We start from the raw sequence: 18,160 nt of genomic DNA, 5'->3' as shown, positions 1-18,160 counted from the left end.
CCAAGCAGGAGGGGCATAAGAATACAATACTGCACAATGAGAATTGCATCGCAATGACAGCAAAAAACAAGAACAAAAAAAAAAAAAAAAAAACATGAGCACTTATTTACAGTGGGGCATGTTAGAGCAGTAACAGGAGAAAACTTATACAAATGCAAAAGATGACTATGGATAAGAAACAATCAATTTGTCAATAAATAAACGCAGCGGGCTTGACCAGAATCGGTGGGTCAATATTCGGATTATCACCATCGACACCGTAGACAACTCCCGTTGTGGCGTCTCTGCCCCGCGCGACTCAAGTGTGAACTCTGAAGCTCCCGAGATCCATGATGTTGGGCAGGGTGCGCCCGGATGTACAACACCTATGGCCAGGGCATTTTATTCATTCTTCCGTCAGCTGCATCTCACGGTCTTAATGTCATCCTACTCGAGAGCCGTGAAGCACGCCGAGATACCTTGCCGTTTGAGATGTTTCAATCTGTCGAAAGGAACTGTGCCTCTGGGACGAACATTTGGACAAACTGACCGCTGTTTATGTAACGATGTACATAAACGTGTTGTTTTTAGGCATGAAATGCTTTTAGCTCCCGTTGTCGGCGACCTTCAAGTTACCTTGAGTCAAAAGCCAGAGCCATTATCCAGCACTGAAACAAGGTCCGGGCATCGTTACGAGAACAAACCAAAATCATCCGGGCAACCAGCGAAAAATTAAGAAATTGCGGTCTCTAGCCCCCAACTCTTTGTACAGGACCGCATTACATACGCTAATTACTGCCCGAACAAGTTGCAAAAAATATTGCTTCCGAGTTCTTCCTAGTGTTTGTTGACAATACCACTCAAGCTGTAACTTCTAGTACGCTGAAGTTTAATTTGCTATTTCCAATAGCGACGTTCAAAAGGAAGATACAGGGCACCATAGATTTGATTGTCATCTTTTGGCGCCGAGACAGGGTTGCCTGTGCTCTTTTCAACGCCAGCGGTCCGTGAGTTCACGGCGCGGGTTTTGCGCCGGCTCGAGAGATGGTGCCACGCTGCGTCACCAAGCCGGCATGCAGCGTCCGGCGCGTCACGGATGGCTGTTTGGCCGAGACAAGATTTGTAATGAGGTTCTGTCTGTGACAAGAAACTATTGCGTACATATGGAGCAGTGCACAGCATGGCGTGGTGCGGCGTGGGGCGGCGTGGTGCTGTGTGGTGTGGTGTATTGCGGACATGCACTGCACCCATTTTAAGATTGTGGCTAGTATCATCTCCAAACAATCTGCTTGACCGGTAGCCATTTCATGCTTACATCTACTCTCAATTACGGGAGAGCCAGCATTATTGGTCAACGTCGCCTCGTTTCCTGCCCTCTCGGCTAATTTAACTGGTCAAGCTCCAGGCCTCTTGGCCAACACTGCCCCTGGGGCTGAGGAGCCCCATGAAACAGAACCAAGCATACAAGTAAAATGGTGTGTTGACAAGGTCAACGGGTGTCCTGCACTGTCGACTCACTTGGCTGCGGATAGTTGCAGAGGATCCTCCCATTTGTTTTGCGTAAATACAGGAGACGGAGAAAGCAGCCTGTTATGATAGACACAAAGTCCAGCTCCGTACATCAAGTGCCTATACACTTTACGTTGATAAGATTAATATAATCTAGGTATCTCGTTCGAATCCTGTGCGGATTTTTAAAAGCACAAAAATTAAGAGACTTAGCTCAAAACAATGTAATCAATTATTGTGTCTCAAGCCGCCGCGATTTCAGACATAGGTGCGCGAGGGGTCGCTAGTGCGCGAACCTTCGCGCACCAGCGTTTTCACAGACTCACGAGCGGCCATCAAAGCTTTCGAATCGGGTAACCTAGCCCGAGAGGCTGCCTCCAATCTGGAAAAGATAACAAACTGTGGCACTCACTTCATCTCTTGGTTTCCCGCCCATATGGGTGCGGACGTTCACCAGAACATACCTAACCTCAACGAGCTTGCCCATGACCGTGCGCGAGATCTCACGCGCCGCGGGGGCATGGAGGCCTTATGGGGACAGGATGAAATTCAGCATAACGATCCGCTCTTTACTTTTCACGAAATAACCTCTCACTATCGGCTTAGTAGAAGGGCCTATCCTCTTCCTCACCCGAAGTTAGACAGGTCTCAGTCGGTTACACTTAGAACGCTCCCGACGGGCTCATTCCTCTCGCGGGGCTTTCTCAGCCGTATCTCCACAGACATCGATTCAAGATGTCCGGACTGTAATGAGATTTATTGTTCCTTAGCGCACATGCTCTGGCGATGCCCCGCGTTACCTAACGGCCCTCTGTCTAGCGAAGCCGACTGGGAAGAGGCGCTCCGGAGCCCATCGCTCCAGACACAACTTCAGGCAATCCAGAGGGCCCAAGAAAGGGCGGAACATCACGGTATTCCTGCCCCGACTTGGACGCGGCCAGCCGTTTCCGCGGGTCTCCGATAGGGGCCCCCGCGCAAACTCCTCAGGATCAAACAAAGTTCACTGTCTGTCTGTCTATCGACAGGTCCATTCAACCTCTTCGCAGGTACACATCGGAAACAGCGTCAGCCGCTATGAACTAACCCGTAAATGTCCGCAAGGATTTGCAAAGGCACTCTTTAGCCGATGCTGGAGTAGTCACAAAAGTCACACAAATTTGCAGAAGGTTGTTTGAAAACGATTAGAAACTTTAATAAGGCTTTCCGCCGGCTGCTGTGGCGCTCGCCCAACTTGAGTTCCAACTGTGTTATTAATTATATGGCTATAGAATTTTCCAGACTATCTTTGTCTCACTACTATACACACCGGGTCTACTCACTGTCCACAAAGCTTCACCTCGATGAATCCGCTTTTGAGGGTTCTTTGTATATACGCTTACGTACAAAACCTCCATTTACGCCCGAGTGAAGCGTACCGAAGGTTAGTCCGCCAGAGTGATTCGATCAGCCGGAGGAGAACGCGGAAAAGCGGGACGAGCGCCTAGCTGTTGACGCTGTAAAAGACAGACAGACCAAAAAATGTTTAATAGCAGTAGCTTAACATATCTATTATTATGAAAAAAATGGATTAATTTGCATAAATCTTAATTATTCCAAACAACACCTTTAATCAATCCAAGAGAATTTTAACAAACGCAGCTGCTGTGCTTGCGTATTGCAGTGTGGCGTGATTCGTGCATATCCTGGCACACATGCAGACTATTTTGCGCCACAGAACAACTTTTTGTTTCTAATTGAAGATGCAACGTTGTTGCGGATAAGGGCTGGTTGGTATCTGGCTCCTGCATGCTATTATAGACTAACGCGAGGCCCTCATTCACTGCAAACTCACCTGACCGTTTCTCATTCATCAGCTTTTTCGCACGACATGCCATTAATGCAGCTCGGGAGTTGTGAGTTTTGGTAGACAATAAAAAACAAGGCCTATCGGACTACTTCGCTGTACCAGGTCACAGTTTATATTTAACGCTGAAGCAATGTGCCTCATATGATTATTTTCGGGACACCTTCGTAGTAAGCTGAGAGAACGGTAATTCAAATGTTTGTCAGTCATCATGCATCCTCACAAGTCATTTGCAGCACTGTCGAAGGTGCGAGGCGCACACAGGTAATATCATTGGCAGCGTAATTTTGTTGCGGGCGTAACTGTCTGATTATTCGAGGGACATTCGGCCTTCCTATAGGCCAAGCAGTCCTGCAGTTTCCACAGTGTTGCAAACGACTTGTGAGATGGAGTATAAGTTAGATTACAGGTTTCGACAGGAAGCGGGCGGGAGGACCTGCCCGAAATTCCTTTTGTCGTTAAAAGGTGTTTAACGTCGTATGCACGTCGTATACCAGGGCGTCTGTCAAACGCCTGTGATTGTCGGTGGGCCGACTAAGGCAACAAGAAACCGTGCAGCGTCATCATTGTTATTAGACCCTTTTATAATATTTGTATATCCTGCCACACTGTGCGAGAAAAAAAAAAGAAAAAACTATAGAGAGCTGTTTTTTAATCAGACTCTGTGAAAGTTGAGAATCCAAGAGAAATGCTTTTCTGTGAAGCTTAAAACTATAGATTGTTATTTGGTCTGAGCTGCAGCTCTCGTATACTATTTTATTTCTCAGTAGGATGCTTGAATTGTTTTACTTTACGAGGCCATGAAACGCGCGCAAGTGGTATCCGGCTGCATATATTTCAAAGTGAACGGATAGTCGGCATGCTCGCCGGGATGCGGATTAAGCGTCACGTGCATCGTTCAAGAATAGGCTCATACGCAGGACGCAAAAAAGAAAAAAAAAAAAAAGAAAAGAAAAAGAAACAGTCAAGTTCGCCGTTTTCTGTCACTAGTTTATTTTTGTTTAGAACGTTTTTACAGCGCCTCTCACAACTATATACACGTGCACGGACGACCGTGAACCGGGCGAAGGGCCGCCAATAATGTGAGATTGGCAAATGTTGCCAGACGTGGACGCATCCTGTGTCGGAATGGGCTACACTTGGCCGATAAGCCTGCTCATCTTCAAGGGCGCGTATACTTTTTCGCACTCTTATTGCGCGCAGGCGCAGGATTTACGTCACCGTCCGTAATACGCGTGCCACATATACGGCTAAAAATTGACTCTATATTACTCGATGGTGTACAAATAGTTAGCAAACACGCGCGATTCTGTCAAGATTCGCTTAACCTTCTCTCTTGTTTCCTTTCGCTTACTCTTCGGAAGAAATACAGAAGCAGTGCATCGCAAATGCTGCACACCTTAATACCGACGGCCGTTCCAAGGATAGGATTAATGAGGTCGTTAATTGCGCAGTTAAGCAATAAAATAAAAAGAAACAAGAACCACAACATCAACTTAAAAGAGGCACTAGGCGGGATGGGTTACACCGGGATATATTTTCTTGAGGGGCTCTCACGCTTTATGTTGTATGTTGCTTCTACCCCGGCAGGGGAGAGGCTGCAAGTGATACATATATGAAAGCTAATGGGCTGTTTGCGTCAGATTCAGTGACAGGCGGCCATGCATCAGGCACTACTGATGCCGCAGCCCTATTACAAACATTTCTTCGCGGTTGATCCGAGAGTGGAACGCACAGACGTTTGGACGCACGTTACTATCAACAAGTCATGAGCGTGCGCGTGTTTGGTATACGCTGAGAGGAGCCTGAGGCCATCGTGGCCAAGCTTCTGGGAAAAATTCTGCAATAATTGTTGCGTCAAGCTAAGCGGTAGCTGGTGCCGTAAAGCGATAGACATGCCGAAGAGCAATAACCCTCACTGTTACAGGCTGTAACAAGCACGCACAAATAGATGAAATGGTGGAGTTTATCGCAGTGGAAAACGCAATGGTTCATGTAGCGCAAGAGGTGTTGCAGTGAATTAAAGCGGGACGTTTTTCTTAGTAGTGTTTCTTTCAACTTTAAAGTGGTGCTTTTTTTTTTCTCTTCACTTTTTCTGCGTGAGGGGTTGTGAAGATACCCACTTTGTTTATCTTTTGAGGACATTGAAATTCTAAGAAAAGCACAAAAACGACGCAGAGAGAATGTTAGAGAGAACCTTATAGCTAGCGAAGGTGAGATAACTTACTGCAATATTTCTGACTGCATTTGAAGGAAGTGCGTTATGACGTCCAGTTGACAGATTAGTTCAAAACCCGCTGCGGTAGCTCAGCCGCTATAGCGTTGCGCTGCTGAGCACGAGGTTGCGGGTTCGATGCCGGCCGCTGCGGCCGCATTCCGATGGGGGTGGACTGCAAGAGTGCTCGTGTACCGGGCTTTCGGGGATCATTAAAAACCCCAAGTGCTCAAAATTAATCCGGTACAGTGCTCCACTCCACGGCGTCCCTCATGAGTCACAAATCACTCTGTAGTTTTGGGAAGCTGAACTACCACAATTTAACTTTTAATTACCTGAAGAGTATAGCCAAATGGTTATTATTGCGCCTTTGTCTTCCGCATTAAGCGCCTTGTATGACAGAACTTGTACCGTCATTCGCTCAAAAAGACACGCAGTAAAGGCTCTTCTTTTGCGGTGCGCGAGCAGCGGGACGAAAAAAAAAAAAACAATGAAGACGACAACCGGATGCTTTATTGGTTTGAGCTGCATGCGCTTGGGGTCACTTCGACGAGAGAGCGTTCAGCCGAAGGTCGTCTTTGTGCTTTTTTACATGCACGCGTCACGGCGTTTTAAGGAAGGCCCAGGAAAATTTAAATACGAGAGCCGACGAACCAAGACGAAGCTTGGAGGGCCGCTTAGCCGTCGTGACTCTCGTTTCTGGTCATCCTCTCCTGTGGAGGTAACCTTTATTTTTTTTCTTGCCTCACACTTCACTCGCTTCCTCGCCAAGTGGCACGATTCGCCCCTCTCTGCGACGCATAGGGCACATGTCAGTGTTGGTGGGACCACCGGTAAACTGGATGCTCCCGAAGTAGTGGAGAGAAGACCTTCGGAGATGTCCCGACCGCTCGGAGCTTCCCCCTTCCACTGTATTGTGGCCGGACCACCTGTACACGCGCCGCTGAGTATTTCGGAAAGGGGAGGGAACGCACAGTTCGCGCACCTCGCCTGTGCACATACACACGCTGGCGGCCCTCCGAAAAGAAGTGCGACGCTCCGGCTCTCGACATTCTACACGTCTTTCTTGATTTACTTTCGCACTTCTCTCTTGAACCCTCTGCTGGTAGCGTGCGTTGCCACTGGCGCCTCCCTCTCCTAATAAAAGGGTGTGGCCTGGAGATTTCTATAAGAAGCGCTGCCGTCGACTGCACTCCGGACTGATCTTCGCCGATTCACATCGCGGTTAAAGTGCCCGCAGGCAAGCGGTGCCACCTCACTCGGCTTCGGGAAGCCGCCCGTTGCACAAGCTTGGCGCTTGTGCACTGTTTGCTTAGGACTCACCGCCTCCTCCTATAAGCCATGAGGTCTAACATACATTTCAAGGTAAGAATGATCAGGCATCATTTACTTTAGCTTTAAAACGACAAAGCTACACGTCGCTTGGATTTATTTACTCTCTATTATTTTCCCTTCAGAGCAATAACTATCCTAGGTTCATGCATAATGTGTATCGCCGAGTACATGCGCAGAAAGATACGAAGTGTGAATAAGGAAGTTTCTGGTATGTGAGTGCTAGCGAGTTATAGTTGGTATAGTCTATACGGGCTGATTATTATGGTATCTAGAAGTGCGTATTTGTGAAAGCCACGCCTTTGTATCGGAAGATGTGACTTTAGAGAGTTTGCTTTACTGGTGGGCCTTCCAGTAAGGCTGTGCCATGCCCAACACGGCCGTCACCCCAGGTGCCATGCATTGTTAGCTTTGGAATCATGTACCATGGCTTTCATAGCACTATGTCAATCATCATCGACGCTTTTGTCATGGCTCCGTGAAAAGTACTGACATCGGCTGAAGGCGACGAACGTATTCGTAAAGCATTGATAGCTGAACATGTGCATGATGCCAGTTAATAAGAAGCACATGCTCAGCTATTGCTGTGTGAGTCTGGTATATGCGTTGCACGATATCTCACCTTTTATGTATATATATGTATTTTTTACTGCTGTTTGTTTACGTTCCGTCTGTGTTGACATTCATCACGCTGTTTCTTGAGCTACCGCACATTGCGTGCGCACGTCTGATTTATTTCAAATATTATGGTGTCACACGGAGCAACCATCGTGCAACTTTTTATTCAAGAGTTGATGAAAACTGCATTTTTCACTCACATTTATTTATTTTTGAAGTAAACTCGGCAGTATCCAAAAGATGCCTCTTGGAACTCTCTTTTATATGTTCTTTATATCGTTTACGTAATACTGTTGACAGAGGTGACGGGGTGCTGAGAACGCCATTCCGTGAGGGGGCGATGACCCGAAGGCGTGATTTCCGAAAAAGAACCCCTTGCGGAAGAGCTCATTCATGACGAGGAGAAGGTGTGCGCAGTGAAGCGGGGATAAAAGGGCGCATTATGCGTGCCACTTCGCACAGTGTCCTCCGTTTCGGGGGAAAACGCATGATGTGACATAAGAGAGTGAACTTCATCGTGCTGACAGGCGGAATTTGTGGCACGGCGCAAATATGTGCACCGACTTCAAGTTTATCCGCGAAGTGTGGGCGCGTCGATCTGCACAACACGTCGCGTTGCGCTGTATGCTTCACTGCGATTAAGCCGCTCAGCCTTCTTGTGTATGTGTGTTCTGCAGGCATGCTGCAGCTGTAACTCAAGACATGGCGATCATTAGAGGAGATCATGAAATCTTTAGAGGAGGCACGTGCATTGGCAACAAACATTAAGAGTAAGAAGTGAACTTGGGCTGGCTGAACATGCGATACGAATATGTTTATGCTTAATGGACCAAGGTTACACACACCACAGGTTCATGTCCGCTTAATATCATTATACTACGTAGTTATCTGTAGCGTATATGTGTGGTTCCTCAGGTTACGTCATCGCCAACTCCCAGCCTTTCGTTCCACGATACCTATGCAAGTAATGCTAGATGTCTGCCCAGTAGATGTTTGTGTGGCTTTTTAGAAGGCCACCTAGAGCATCTTCAGTCTAAATATGTTATCACGATTAACGCTTCACTGCGTGACGATATAGCAGTTGTAGGCATCTCTACATACTTTTGGGGACAGGTCTTTCTTTATCCACCTATACCTATATTTCAGGCCAAATTGTTGGCAATCATTATAGCCCTTTGCACACTGCCATAAGATTTGTCGACATCTGTTATCGTAACAGGCTTTCTATAAATGGGCTCTGCGCTTAGTGGCTCCTTAAATTTTATCGTTTCTCGGACTTTTCATTCGTTGGTCCCTCTCAACTTACGGTTAGCTTACTTATTATGGATACCGTTTTACTAGGGACTATATTTAACTGAAATGGCCTCTTAATTTCCGTGTAGTTTCTGTTTTACCGGTTATGACTTACGTCTCACCAAAAAGATACATAAAATTTCGCCTGAATCGGGATACCGCAAAGCACGCAGTGTTATCGCATTATGACTTCCAACCACCTGCAATTCTTTGAGTATTCTCAGCAGTGACCTACACGCCTGTACGAAGTTATATGTACAAGGTTTCGATGGCCTTGTTCCTCCGTTAAACTTTTATTTACACAGTTCTGGTCCGATGCAGCATTCCCCTTTATGCAGTGTTAGTGCCGAACCAGAAACTATTGATAATTTTAATGCTGCTGTCGAATTTCGGCGCAGAGACAAATCGAGTTTTCGAAGCTCTGTTTCGATAGCCTTGGACATCCATAATTTCATCAATTATCCTTTCTTTCGTGGCCTCGGCTCTAGACCTCAGCTATATACCCTTCTGAGACCCGAACACAACTGTGGGATATAATCGCTCTTCAAGGTGGTTTTTATTGTCTACTGTCATGTTATAAACATGGAAAACAACTTTTAAAATTTAAATACCACGGTTAGATGCCAAAAGCTGCGTATCCACGTGCGTGAAAAAAATAGCTATCTCCGTTATCTCCTCATGTTTGCTATGGTAAAAACTGAATTTCATTGCTTAAACGCAGGGATGAAGATGGAACTACGTGTAGTGCATTGCCATATTGCTGCCGCGTCCGGTATTTTCACGCAATCTCAGTGATTTCGAAACACACCTCAAGGTTGCTTTCGGCCTTCTGGGACGACACAGAAGTCTAGATCAATTGAGTGCCAAATTTCTCGAAAGCGGATGATAAGAATATGAGTAAACCACTTCTTTACAGTCACACATGCACTGTACTTCATACCTAGAATGAATATTTTGCGTAAAACTGAGTGAATCCCGAAAAAAATGTTGAAGGCAATGTTATTGTACACGGGGTCTTAGGAGGATACAGGGTTGCTTGCCTTGTCCGATGTGCGACACAAAAAGACTGCTGCTCTAATTTGATATATTTATTCATCTATTTAAGAAAGAGAGAGAGAGAGCGAGATGAAGCAGGGATAGGAAATGTAGGGAGTTCAACCAGACGAGCGTCCGGTTTGCCACCCTACACTGGGTAGGGGTAAGGGAAAGTTGAAATAAAGAGGAATCAAGGCAAGTGCATTTTAAGTAAGGCAAGTAATGCAAGTGCAGAGTAAGCACTGCACGCACGACGAACGATGTCCACGAAGACTGTTAACGACCACTCAGGCAAGTGGAGTTCAAAAACCACGCCAGTGCGCGAATAGCTTTTTTTTTTTTTTTCCAGCGATGGATGTAGCCATGATCCCAGTATTTTTTACTCAAAGAATGGTCGGGACCCGGCCGATTCAAAATTAGCTAGAAAGAGAGGCATTGGACGCCGTACCGAGGACAGGTGCTTAATATATGCTCGATATTTCTGTGCCGATCGATCGGTGACACTCCAAACCAGCACGGAGGGCTACAAGTTCTGCCGCCGTAGATGTTGTTATGGGTGACACCTTGAATTTAATTTGACCTGTTTCGCTGGAACCACAAAAGCAGCCCCTGAGCTAGTAGGCATAGTCGAACCGTCGCTATAAAAATACACGTGGTCATTCTACGTCTGGTGCAGTAATAGCCGAACATTTCTCCCTGGTCAAAAGCAGTGGACGATGCGTCAGTTGCTTTTCACCAGGGAGAAATGTTCGGCATTTTTTACAATTTCGGAAACAGCTAGGTAAACTTCAAGCTGTCGTATGCACCACAGGCGAGGTTAAAGTATCTTATGATGGTACACATTCTTAATGACCAGTGATCACTCGTGAAAACTTAAAATTACGATGCCAAATATTGTGCACCTTTATTATCATGATTCCTTTAATTCATTGTGTTTCTTTTCTCGTATTATGCCTTGTTCTCACTTTTTGTTTATATTTTCTTCTCTTTCTCTTTTTTTCTTTGCGCTTACCCGCCGTGTTGGCGTAGTTACTTTTGTGTAGCGCTGCTAAGCCCGATGTTGCGGGTTCGAATCCCGGCCGCGGCGGCCGCATTTAAATAATTGCACGTTAAAGAATCCCAAGTGGTCAAAAATAAACCGGAGTCCCCTACTACGTCGTGCCTCATAATCATATCGCGGTTTTAGCACGTAAAGCCCCAACATGTAATGTTTTTTGTGCTTATATTCTCCTGTAGCTTTTTGGTGTTTTCAGTTATGCGTGCGCCAGCACTCAGACCTTAGGATCGTTCCTGGACACGTTAGATAAATGATAGATAGATAGATTGTTATTATTACTACCATCAATATTATACTCCACGGCGGGTACCCGCTTTAGGACAATGCTCCTTTGAGTGCATGTGCCATGGTTTGGGGCCATCGTCACTAACGGTGAATAAGTAACTGGTACAGGGCCGGACACTTATCTTTGACGTGATAACGTGCGTTACAAAAGCGCGTACGAACAAAAGATATTTGTTCGTACGCGCTGTATAAATGGTGCGCAGTAGTGGTGCTGAAGTGGGACGAGAGCGTAATCGGGATGACAGAAAATCATACAGAACGATGACATCTGGCAATTCATCCTTTCAGGGCGCCAACAGTTGGCGCAAGACGAGGGTAAGCGGAGAACATCGACGGGGGTTTTCGTTTTGCAGGCAGGCGATTCAGCTGGCGATGATGATGATCAGCGGATCTATCGAATACCGTATTTATACAATTATGGCGCATAGGGTAGCATGACCTTACCCTGTCAGCTAGTTAATGCTCGGAAGCTTACTACTTGGCTCAAAACACCGATACAAGACTTCTTGTATATACCTGGCTAGTTGCCCACATATCTTTCCAACAGCTACTTTTCGTAACTGAACGCATTCCTTGTAAGGCTGTAAGAATTCATCAAGAATTCATCATTAACTTTTGAAAAATATTTCATTTAACCAAAACACAAGAAACGCATGAGTAGTGACACAAAAATGAGGGGTCGACTTGTTACTGTCATGCCATTTATGGTATGCTGGAAGTATATATTCATAGTCAATGGGATACGGTACCAATTTTTCTAAACATGATGGGCCGGCCTCACACCTTGTTAACGTTAACGAGTTCTGCCTACCATACAAAGCGCGAAATGGATATCCAGAATGGCGTGTTATATACCATTTTAGTCCTGTTTCGTTGCCTTTGATATCGCAAAATGTTGTGGAGCTTCTTGAAGCACGCGTATGCTCCCGTATTGGTCGCAGCATTTTCACCTTTATCGGTCGACACCTTCGAAGTTCTACGTGCAAGAAAGATGTTTTCATCGGACGCGCAGGACACCTAGCGATAAGTAAAGAAAAAAAAAACACGAATTAATCAAGAATTCTTGTGGCTTTCAGCCACTGATTGCAAGGTCACAGTTTTAATTCCCAATTCACGAATCCGCATCTTAATGAGAACAGCGACGATGGCCTCCCGCTCATATCTGAGTCTTATGCGGCTCAATGAGTGTTATTAAGACAGAAGAAAAAGGAAGATATTTTAGGGTTTAACATGGTTCAACAAAGGTTATGCTATAGAGAGAAATGTTTGTGACGTTGGCAGTGTGCGTTTGCGTTGTTGACGTTCCGAGTGCGCGCGTGCGTTGAAGTCCCTCAGCAATAGTTTTTTTCCCTTCTGTGATATGCAATGGTGCGCAGGGGAGCGTTTGTGCGAAACTGATAACTAAAAAAAAAACCAATAATAAACGGCTTCATAACCATTACGAAATTCCGTGGAATCTTGATCTTGTTCACAGTGCACGTATACTAATGTTCTCGACGGCGGTTCGGTGGCAAAAACAACGTAAAACAGAAAACAATCACGGGACCCCAAGGAAACGTGCCGCTCGTCGGAGCAGTGCTGGCACCTGCTGAGCCGTGTCACGTTACACCCCACGTCCGAGAGGGAGAAAGGAGACGCACGAAATGAGAAGCAGAAATGAGAAGCGAGGGACGCGAGACGTACGGAAGCTTGGATGTGGGGCGCGTGTGTGGTCTGCAGAAACTGTTGTTAGCCACATGTTATCCTGACAAGCGTAGTAACTTAGTTAATAAAATAGATAAATCGAAAACAGAAGATAAGATTTCTGCTGTAAGCTTCTTGCATCTGTGACAAATCAGAATCACCTAGCCCTGCTTGAGCTAATCAAGTACTCGATAGATAATTATCAGTCTAGCATTTTGCCTATGCGTCCTTAAGCGAACTTGGTAAAGGTCACCTCGCGGTAGTCGCGCTATTTTCGTCTCTTGAATGCCTTGCTTTTAAATGGGTGGCGCTGCGGACAGCGTGCAGCAATAGAGCACTTTGGGGCTACAATAAATATGAGGTGGTGTGAGGAATTCGGAAATGGAGTAATGGTGCCAGCGCTAACGTTCGCGAACGCCATTCTGTGTTTAAAAGCAGAGATCTTGGCGGGGTCGGAACTTCACGTAAGGTCGGTGGGCCGATTGGCATTGTGAGCTCACGGTAAAACCCCAAATGGGGCAGTCAGGCTGACAAGGGATGGGCCTCTTTTGAAGTCAGAGAAACGCAAAGCAAGATTAGTTTTTAAGAAAGACTCAGGAACATGGATGAAAAGAAATGGGCGGCTAAAGTGCCCAAATATCTGTACCTCAAGAACGTGGAGACTGAATGGAGGAATTGGGGAAAAAAAGTTGGCAACTAAGTACAAGGTAATTGAAAGTGTAGGTAGACAACTCAGAGTCATCAAAAAGAAAGAGAAACAGAGAGATGCAAAGGATGGAAACAAAACACCATGAAGATTTACAAATACGGCAAGAAAGCCGGAAAGTACCAAGATATTCACCCAGCAAGACCCACAGGAAACAGTCCACCTTCAAGAAGCGCAGGTATTCAAAGCGGATGGAAGCATAAATTGGTCAGCAGTCGAGACAAGGCAGAAATATTTAGAGTATTGGTGGAAAAAATGCAGGGAAGAGATTGATAGAACCGGAGTCGTTGCAGGCATATGCAACTGTAAAATATAGAGATAGAGGTTCTAATGAAGAAAGAAAAGATCAAGGAGATATAAGCAAAATATTAGACTGCGATATATCTAATAAAATGTTAAGAAATCAAGCAGGTTAGATGACTTTATGTCGCCGCTCCATTTCGAAGGGGATGCCAATAAAAGTCATCATCATCATCATCTACCTGCGCCTGTATGCAAGTTGTTTGCTTCATCAGTATGCGAGGGGTGGTGGTGATGGCGGTTATGTTGCTACAGGTGGGGTAAACCTGCAGGCAGACCTGGCCGGCAATTGCGAGGGAGTCTCATGCCGTCGCACAGGAGTTTCCAGAAGTTCTTTCGTTAGCATTGGAGTTCTCGAGATGTTTTTCCAGGAGTACCGGGTGGGGGGGCGTGAAGGGGGAGGTGGAGCTAAAATCATGTGTGATTGTCTAAACGTATGCAGGAGTCGGAGGCTTATCATTGCTGTTTGCAGTGATTCAGTTAAAATAATCAGGGTCATTCAAGTGGGCCGATTTTATATGCCTTCGTATTAGTTCGCATCCTTGTGAACTCTCAGAAAAACAAAGCAAAGGAACAAAAAGTGGTAAGTTCTTCGGTATTTTAAAGCTACTTGCTTTATTTAGTTAAGTCTACTAGCCCCAGGGGGATGTTTTTACACGTGTTGCACACCCCTGCGCGGGCACGCATGTTAGTAGGTAGCCTTACAAATAGTATAGTCTGAGATTGTCAGATGCTGTCGGCGCTCGTACAAAGGAACCCAAGCACAGTTTGAGTTCTGCGTATGCACAGTGTCGCTGGCCTGACGCTTTGGGTACGCTAAGCTATTTGTTTCAGTTATTTATAAAACTCTGCAATGGTGCTTCTCTCCCGTCGTTCTTTTATTTTACTGCTACATCAGCTATGGGCTAGGACATGGAGGTAATGTTTCCTGCCCTTCCGATCGTCCGTGTGCATAAACTGCTTCAGCTTTTCCGCCGGAGCTCCATGGCAAACGCTGCTAAAATAAAGGGGGAGGGGGGGGGGAGGGAGGAATGCCGGAGCTCCGCAGAGCGAGGTACAAAGGTCGAAGGAGGGGGAAAACGCTGCGGCGCAGATCGCTGTATTGCTGAAAGGAGGAAAGGAGGCTTGGCACGAGGAATAGGCGAGTGTCTCGGTGCAGGGCTGCCGTCACAAAGGCGAAGCTGCTGGTGTTAGTGATGGGGAAATTTCGAAAGCTAGAGGCTAGAAATTTTGTGCAGAACACTTAATAAAGTTGGAGGTAGTTCATCTATTAATTAATAATTAATTAATTAATTATTATTTATTTATAGCTACACCACAGGCTTCGGTCGGAGCATTGAGAAATGGGTGAATCATGCAACAACATACATAATAAGAACAAATGGAAGTAACTATCAGCAGCAAAAACTGCGTCATTATGCATTTTTAGGACAAGAAATGTGCATACAAATCCTCACGGAAAAGTTCTCGCTTAGAGATTGAAAGAATGGTATCTGGATGATCATTCCAAAGTGCGATTGCTTGTCACGTGGCTAAGCCGAAAAATTAAAAAGCATTAGTTTTACCAAATGTACGTGCCAAAACCGCTCTCGCCGTAAATGAGTTCAAAAACCGCAAGAAATTATACGAAGTCTGCGTCAGTTTTTTGCCCCCTTATTTCTCTTTCGCAACCGGACATGCGCCTCGATGACCTCACCGCCTTTTCTTTCTTGGCTCTCACTTTTAGGATGCGATACCATTGAAATATTCGCACCACTCCTTCACCTTACTCGCGCATTGAGACCTCACAATGAGACTCTTGGAAGAACTTCGTCTTGTTTTTTTTTTTTTTTTATTCATTTCGCCACTTCACCCTTCTCTGCTTCTTCAGCGTGGTCAGCAGAATGTAGTTTGTTACAACTTCCTTCGCGAAGAGATTACAGATAGAAGGAGAAATTACACCAGATGTGTGCTTATTGGAGTGGAAGTGGCCTACTGTCAATTTGCAGTATATGATATATGTATCAGTGCTTGCTTCTAAAACCAAAGGAGTCGCATTTGGAACGCCGTAGTGGCACGAAATACATTTTCTTATTAACAGTGTTTTGTTTCCACGTTTCCCGCTCACAGGTTGCATACGCGTGGTCATCTATGCATTCAAGCTAATGAATTTTATTTGATTTAGAAATGGAGGCTGGAATAGCATATTCAACTGGTGACACTTCACATTGGCTTTAGGGGTTCTTTAAAACTCTGAATGGAGCATTATATTAGTGATCTGGAAAATATTATTATCTACAGGCTTATTCCTCACACCGCACAACCCGCGGTGTGAGGAAGAAGAAAAAACGACATGCACGTTCATTCCATTTTAACAACAGAATAAAAGTTGTGCATATGACATACGTAATGCATTTGTTATGTACGCATTAAGTTTAAGAAAAAAATTAAGGGGCACACTTACGAAGCATGTTTACTTCCTAAATTTTCGGCCCTGCCACAGCCGAAATGCACGCAGGTAAATGTGCTTTACTATATCATCGTGCCCTACTCATAAATCATAAATCATACTATATTTATCGTGCCCACATGAATTTTTATGTCTTTTTTGGGTGAAGGCAACTGGTCAATAAGCCCACATATGCTACCTGAAGGCATCACTGTTGCCGGATTCGAGCCCTCGTTATGTAATGAACGAGAAGAAAGGGAACCGAGGGGCCCGATTTATTAATCATATCATAAGAAGTCAGCAAACAATGACACCAAGGACAACATAGGAGAAATTTCGTGTAACTGCAATAAAGAAATGACAAATTAATGGAAATGAAAATGGAAATGAAAATCCGCCGCCTAGGTTTGTGAGTGGATGCGCTGGCTAACACTCCCAGGGTGTGTTATTGTTGTAAAAACATAAATACCAGAGAAAGTGGATGGGAAAATGGCACCGTGGTAGCTCAATGGAAAGAGCATCGCACGCGCAATGCGACGACGTGGGATCGTTCCCCACCTACGGCCAGTTGTTTTTTCATCCATTTTAATTTCCATTAATTTATCATTTCTTTAATTCAGTTATTAAGTACAAGTAATTTCCCCTATGTTGTCCTTGGTGTCATTGTTTGTTGGCTTCTTATGATATGATTAATAAATCTGGGCCTCTCGGTTCCTTTTCTTCTCGTTCATTACATAACAAGGGCTCGAATACGGCAACATTGATGCCTTCAGGTAGCATATGTGGGTTTATTGACCAGTTGCCTTCACCCAAAAAAGATCCCGTACTCCTGATGCCTGCGGCAGAAAGGATGTTCCACATCCGCCGCCTGGGTTTGTGAATGGTGGCTCTGGCTAACACTCCCAGGGTTAGTTATAGTTGTAAAACACAAATACCCCAGAAAGTGGATGGGAAAACGGCTTCGCGGTAGCTCAGTGGTGAGAACATCGCACGTGTAATGCGAAAACGTTGATTCGTTCCCCACCTGCGGCCAGTTGTTTTTTCATCCATTTTCATTTGCATTATTTATAATTTCTTTAATTCAATTAGTAAGTACAAGTAATTTCCCCTAAAAGCGGAAGTCGTGGAAGAGCTTTAACAACTCATTTCTTGCAGTCAGACGACGTAATCGAAGTGAACCTGCAATTAAGCTCAGAGAGGTTTAGGAAACACAGTATGAACGTTGCAGCTGGCGTTTGTTGACCACAAACTTTCATCTGCAGTTTAGCTAGCTAACGCTAGGTGCTTAAAAATTAAAGTTTAACGTGTCAGACACGTTAAAGAAACTCTAATCAAGAGTAGAAGCAAGTTCGAAATCACTGCGTAAACTACGAACATAGCCACATTTGGTGATGCATGTGCGAGAAAGCCATGGATTTATTTATCAATAAAAAAGCTTGATTACCTATGTGCGCATAGAACAGACACACTTCATAATAATCAGTGTGGCCACAAAATGTCTGCGTGTGCTTTTCCCGGTTTTGTTCGTATTTGCACAGCAATGTAGACGTGTCTTATGACGTTTTGACGAGCATAAGTACGCGTGCGAGAACTGGAAATAAATATGTCATTGAAATTTAGCGCTGTGTGTTTGTCTAATGTGCCTTTCCGTGTGCCTCTCATTCTGCCTGCGCCGCAAGAAAGTAGACGAACGAAAAAGAGAGAGAAAGCCACGACCGTTCTAACGTGCCATTAACCACGCAGAATCAGTGCCGATGTCAAGGCGACCGAAGAAGAGAACAAGTAAAGAGAAAAACAAGTAATAGGAAGTAACAACGCATTCGAATGAGAATGTCAAAATAATTTAATGAATGTCTCGTGAGCGCGCAGTCTTTTGC

At 45.1% G+C, this 18,160-nt stretch overlaps 1 protein-coding gene across 1 annotated transcript in view; it reads left to right on the top strand.

Annotated features, from left to right (window-relative positions):
* LOC119445508 (uncharacterized) overlaps window positions 1-18,160 on the top strand; it is a 35,444-nt gene that overhangs the window by 6,279 nt on the left and 11,005 nt on the right. The gene's annotated exons all lie outside the window — the stretch shown is intronic.

Source organism: Dermacentor silvarum, chromosome 1 (genome assembly GCF_013339745.2).
Source record: "Dermacentor silvarum isolate Dsil-2018 chromosome 1, BIME_Dsil_1.4, whole genome shotgun sequence".
Lineage (NCBI taxonomy): Eukaryota > Metazoa > Arthropoda > Arachnida > Ixodida > Ixodidae > Dermacentor > Dermacentor silvarum.
The sequence above is the reverse complement of the archived record's forward strand: the minus strand, read 5'-3'. Positions and strand labels throughout refer to the sequence as shown.